This window comes from Arachis hypogaea, chromosome 4, assembly GCF_003086295.3.
Source record: "Arachis hypogaea cultivar Tifrunner chromosome 4, arahy.Tifrunner.gnm2.J5K5, whole genome shotgun sequence".
Taxonomy (NCBI): Eukaryota; Viridiplantae; Streptophyta; class Magnoliopsida; order Fabales; family Fabaceae; genus Arachis; species Arachis hypogaea.
The window spans coordinates 33,371,712-33,378,293 of NC_092039.1; positions in this window are offsets into that span (position 1 = coordinate 33,371,712).

A 6,582-nucleotide genomic window follows, 5' to 3' on the forward strand; every position below is an offset into this window, starting at 1 on the left:
ATCTAAATTTGTCAATGGCATAAACCACTGCAAGTAGCTCTTTTTCTGTGGTTGTGTAGTTCTTCTGTGCGTCATTTAAAATACGACTGGCATAGTAAATGACGTGCAAAATCTTGTCATGCCTTTGTACTAACACTGCACCAATGGCATGGTGACGTTAGGATTTTTGCCAGTAAAGAATTTCATAAAAACAGTCGCGTTGTAGATATAGTCTCTAAACCGATAGAAATCCCTTCGTACAAATGTTTTGGTTGTCACAAGTAACAAACCCCTTTTAAACCTCGGATCGTCTTCTCAAGGAACTGCGAGGAAGGTATGTTCTTATTATTGGTTATGAGTTTGTAAATTGGGGTTTTGGAAGTAAGGTGGGAATATGTTATATGACAAATAATTTAAATGGCAAATAAAAATGAATAAATACTGTAAAGCAAACTTTTGGGCAAGGTATGAGAAATTGGAGGTCCAACGTAGTTATCTCTCTCAACTATAAGGAAAGTTGAATCTAAACTCCACTTGGTCAACCTTTACTAAAGCAAAGGAAAGTCAAGGGACTAATTAAATTGAACTTTGAATCCTATTTATTTTCTAAGAAAAGGTTGGGATTACTTAAGTTCAGCTCAATTAGAAAAATAACGATTATCAAATATGTTGAGTTTAATAACTGTTGAGTTACTGATTTCTTAACCAAAACCAAAAGGGGAAAAAGTAAAATTGCTAGAATAATAGAGGTGACCTTAGATGGAAGGCAATAGTAACTTAAATCAAACAGAACAATCTTAACTGAAAATACTTCAAATATCATTAATTTAAAATAGAGATCTGTAACATGGAATAATTCATAAATCAATTCAAATATTAAAAGCAAATAAATAAATAAAAGTAAACTGAAAATAAAAGAACATTAAACCTGGATCCAGAGTTACTCTCAAAACAAGAAGAAATCCTAAATCCTAAAGAGAGAGAGAGAATCTCTCTCTAAACTAAATCTAAATCATGAAAACTAGAAATTGGCGAGCTCTCCCTGAATGGATGCATTCCTCCACTTTATAACCTCTAATCTATGCTGTCTGTGCTTGGATCTGGGCCAAAAAGGGCTTCAGAAATCGCTGGGGGCGTATTCTGTGAATTCTGATATGTGGCCTCTGTCACGCGTCCGCGTGGGTCACGCGGTCACGTCGTCTGGAGCTTTTCCTTGCCATGCGGTCGCGTCAATCACGCGTCCGCATCATGGGTGTTCTACTTGAGGCGCGCGGTCGCGTCAGTCATGCGACCGCGTCGCTGCTTCTTCGCTTCTGGCACGCGATCGCGTTGTCCATGCGATCGCGTGGATACCAGTTTCCTTAAAGCTCCATTTTACCTTCTGCTTCCATTTTTGTATGTTTCCTTTTTCATCCATTAAGTCATTCAGCCTTAGAAAACCTGAGACTACTCAACACACTAATCATGGCATCGAATGGAAATAAAGGTAATTAAAACAATTAATTTTAAAGCTTAGGAAACATATTTTTCACAATATGACATAATAAGGAAGGGAAAGTAAAATCATGCAATTAATGTGAATAAGTAGGTGAAGGATTGAATAAATCACTCAAATTAAGCACAAAAGAACTCATGAAATATGGGTTTATCAACCTCCCCACACTTAAACACTAGCATGTCCTCATGCTAAATCCAAGGTAAATAATTAAGGTTAAAGTGATGGAATATTATGAAATGCAACCTATTCTAAATGCATCTACCTAATGAGTCATGCAATTCTAATTTATCCACTCATATATAAAGCCTACATGTAGTTAAATTATTTCGCATTCTCAAGGAGTTATATATACATATATAGCTAACCCTCAAATAATAACGCAAGTGAGATGAGAAAGAAAACATTAAAACTTGCAAGACAATTATTAATTTGAATAGAGATAAATGTTAATGAGCTATTGAACCCGTACTGGATTTTGTGTTTACTCTCTAATCACTCAGTGTTTATTGGGTTAATCACTCTATTCTTCTTTCTATTCTTCCCTTCTATAACTTTGTTTTTCGTCTAACCAATCAACAATTATAGAACATAGTCATACCAAAACTCATGAGGTCTTTAATCAAGGTTGTAATGGGGTCAAGGTAAAGGTAAGGATATATATATAAGGCTAAGTGAGCTAATAAGTGAATCCTTAATTAGACTAAGATCTCACCTAACATACATATTTAGTAAAATAATGCTTCTTTACCTATTCTCCCTATTTTCTCACTTTTGATGTGACATGCTCATGTTTTAGTTCTTGTTTTTATCCCATGTGCATTTATTTTTATTTTGCATTGGGGAGTTCTTTTTGTATCCCCTTATTTACATGCTTGAAAAATAACCCTTTTTTTTAATACACATGGTAATTTTAATTAATTTGAATTTTCATGAGCATGCTTCCCAAAATTTTTGAGTTGCTTTATTCTTTCTAATTTTTCTACCTTTTGTTTTTATCAACTATGTTCCCATAAGGTTTCCCACATTTTACTCTATTAATAATTTTCTATCTTAAGCTAACCAAGGATTCACTTGGGATTTTCTTTTGTTTTTCTACTTAAGGCTAGTAATTTGGCTAAATAGAATAAAGAGGTTTTAAAAGGCTCAAGGGGGCTAACAAAGGTGATGTAAAAGGTAGGCTAATCTGGGGTAAGTGAGCTAAAATCAAATAATGGCCTCAATCATTATTTTGGGATGTACCTATATTCTACAATCGGACATATAGACTAAAACAAAGTAAAGAACACCAGAATAAGAAAGAAGGTTGGAACACACAGGAATAAAAATTATGGTTTGAATATAACCATACAGTTAAGCTCAAAACTCACAGGCTATGTGTTCTCTAGCTGAAAAATCATTTATCACTTATGTATGTCATGCAGGTTTAAAAATTCTCATTATTCTCTTAAAAAGTAATTTAGGGTAGCCTTTGAAATTTTAATGTTTCTCCTTGATAAAATGTTGTCAGTTTAACACATCATGTAATGTGATGAGCGGATAATTTGTACGCTTTTTGGCATTGTTTTTAGTATGTTTTTAGTATGTTTTAGTTAGTTTTTAGTATATTTTTATTAGTTTTTAGTTAAAATTCACTTTTCTGGACTTTACTATGAGTTTGTGTGTTTTTCTGTGATTTCAGGTATTTTCTGGCTGAAATTGAGGGACCTGAGCAAAAATCTGATTCAGAGACTGAAAAGGACTGCAGATGCTGTTGGATTCTGACCTCCCTGCACACGAAGTGAATTTTCTGGAGCTACAGAAGCCCAATTAGCGCGCTCTTAACGGCGTTGGAAAGTAGACATCCTGGGCTTTCCAGAAATATATGATAGTTTATACTTTGCCCAAGATTTGAGGGCCCAAACCGGCGTTCAAAGTCACCATCAGAATTCCCAGCGTTAAACGCCGGAACTGGCACAAGGATGGGAGTTAAACGCCCAAACTGGCACCAAAGCTGGCGTTTAACTCCAAGAAGAGTCTCTACACGAAAATTCTTCAATTCTCAGCCCAAGCACACACCAAGTGGGCCCGGAAGTGGATTTTTATGTCATTTACTCATCTCTGTAAACCCTAGGCTACTAGTTCTCTATAAGTAGGACCTTTTACTATTGTATTTTCATCTTTTGATCATTTTTAGATCTTTTGATCACGTTTGGAGGCTGGCCTCTCGACCATGCCTGAACCTTGTTCTTATGTATTTTCAACGGTGGAGTTTCTACACACCATAGATTAAGGTGTGGAGCTATGCTGTACCTCGAGTATTAATGCAATTACTATTGTTCTTCTATTCAATTCAACTTGTTCTTGTTCCAAGATATCACTTGTTCTTCAACTTGATGAATGTGATGATCCGTGACACTCATCATCATTCTCACCTATGAACGTGTGCCTGACAACCACCTCCGTTCTACCTTAGATTGGGTGGATATCTCTTGGATTCTTTAACCGGAATCTTCGTGGTATAAGCTAGAACTGATGGCGGCATTCAAGAGAATCCGGAAGGTCTAAACCTTGTCTGTGGTATTCTGAGTAGGATTCAATGATTGAATGACTGTGACGAGCTTCAAACTCCTGAAGGCTGGGCGTTAGTGACAGACGCAAAAGAATCACTGGATTCTTTCCAACCTGATTGAGAACCGACAGATGATTAGCCGTGCCGTGACAGGGTGCGTTGAACATTTTCACTGAGAGGATGGGAGGTAGCCACTGACAACGGTGAAACTCTACATACAGCTTGCCATGGAAAGGAGTAAGAAGGATTGGATGAAGACAGTAGGAAAGTAGAGAGACGGAAGGGACAAAGCATCTTCATACGCTTATCTGAAATTCCCACCAATGAATTACATAAGTATCTCTATCTTTATCTTTATGTTTTATTCATCATTCATAACCATTTGAGTTTGCCTGACTAAGATTTACAAAGTGACCATAGCTTGCTTCATACCAACAATCTATGTGGGATCGACCCTTACTCGCGTAAGGTTTATTACTTTGACGACCCAGTACACTTGTTGGTTAGTAGTGCGAAGTTGTGATAAAGAGTTGAGATTGCAATTGAGCGTACCATGTTGATGGCACCATTGATGATCACAATTCCGCGCACCATAATGCTATATATACAAGGTTTTATGGATCTAAATTTATTATGTTCAAGTTCCTAGCTTACTCTTTATTATTTTTGTCAATTTAAACTAAGCTATAATTAAGCTATCTTATGTTAAAAGGGTAAATTATACTAATTGATCTACTAATAAGTTAGAATTGCAACTAAACTAATGAACTAAATAACTTAAAATATGAACTAAAAATGCAAAATGCAGAAAATAGAGTAACAATACACAAGTAGCAATGTATAAGTACTCAGAAAATAACAAATAAAAGAAAAAAAAGAGAAAAATACAGAAAAGTATCCAAAATAAAAGAAAAGTATGTAGTGGTTCACATAGATAAACGCCAGAGATGGCGACCTCCCCACACTTAAAATGAAGCATCGTCCCCCATGCTCAATCAAGCCGGGTGTGAAGGAGTGTCATCACTGGTAGGGATGGTAGCTGGGGTCTCTGTGGTGGTGGTGGGCTGAGAGTCTGGCTGCTGTAGAGGAGGGACAGACTGGATCAGGATCTCCGGGTCTGCAGCCTCAAGCTGATGTGGGACCTCCTGGTGTGGTGCAGGCTGTTTTGCACCTGCCTGCTGATGAGTCTCTGCCTGGGGGTGAGGCTCCTCCTCGTGCTCATCCTCCTCCTCCTCTGATGGCTCTGATGATGTGTCGGGCTCGGAGGTGATGTCGGTGCCCTGTCTGATCATCAGCTTCAGATACGAATAACGTCGCCTGCTACGACGCTCCAGTCTCTCATACCGGCGCCTGTTACGGTGCTCCATCTGATCGAGCTGGCGGAATAGGCGGTGCACGAGGCGGTATATCAGCTCAGAGGCGGGTGGAGGTGCAGTGGTGGTAGCAGGTGCAGAAGTGGATGAAGAGGGTCTAGCAGACGGAGGGGCTGTCTCATCAGTAGCAGTGAAAGGTGGTGGTCTGTAGCCCAAAGCGAGGAAGTTCCTACTGTGAGGAATGATCTTCCTGCAGTCCGCCGCTGGTGGTCTCTCATCGGCATCCTCCCATGGCACATCAGCTCGACGGCCTAGCTGTGTAACCAGGTAAGGAAAGGGGAGGGTGCCTCGGACGTGGACCCTGGCCATATAAAGCCGGATAAAACGTGGCAAGTACAGGTCCTTACCCTCCAACACACACCATAGGAGGGTGATCATGGCAGTCGGGATCTCTGTCTCATGAGTACTTGGCATCACAAAGTTGCTCAAGATCTGATGCCAAAGCCGAGCCTCATCATTTAAGTACACTCTCTTGATCCCGCGAGGCATAGTGGTGTCCTGACCCATCTCCTAAGGAACAGCAGGGTCGAGAGCTATTCGGGCCTTTACAGCATCCCAATCAAACCTCAACTGGCCCATGTCCTCCTCAGCCTTTGCATAACCATCAGGCTGGTCGGATTTGGTTGGGAGCCGGAGAATGTCCTCTATGGCCTCCTCAGTGACCAGAATTTGCTTTCCTCTCAGGTTTACTGCATCTAGGGTAGTAATGTAGTAGTTGCAATAGAATTCCCGTACCCAAGATGCATTGACCTTTGTCAGTGCTCTTTCCAGAAAGAACCAGCCTCTTTGCTTGATTTGCTCAGTGGTGTACTGCTGGAGGGCTTCTGGAATCCTCAGAGTTCTCTCCAGGTATAGATTCCTAGAGTTTGCAAATACCGGGTACTTCAGCTCACAGTACCGGTTTGCAAATTTTATAGGAACAGTCGAAGCGAGCAGCTGGTCAGCTTTTTCCTGCGGTGTGAAGTTCTTCTCCCGCCAGGAGGAATCGTGCATGAGGTCAATAATGGACTGGGAGGAATCTCCTCACTTGCGCTTTCCAGTAGCCTTGCCTTTCCCTTTTCTCTATGAGACAGACATCCTGAAAAATAGAAAACCAGGGAATGGATAAAATAGGGAAGCATAAGACAATATAAACAAAGGAAACTCAAAGCGGCAAGGGAGAATAAGGAAAATGAGGAAATGAA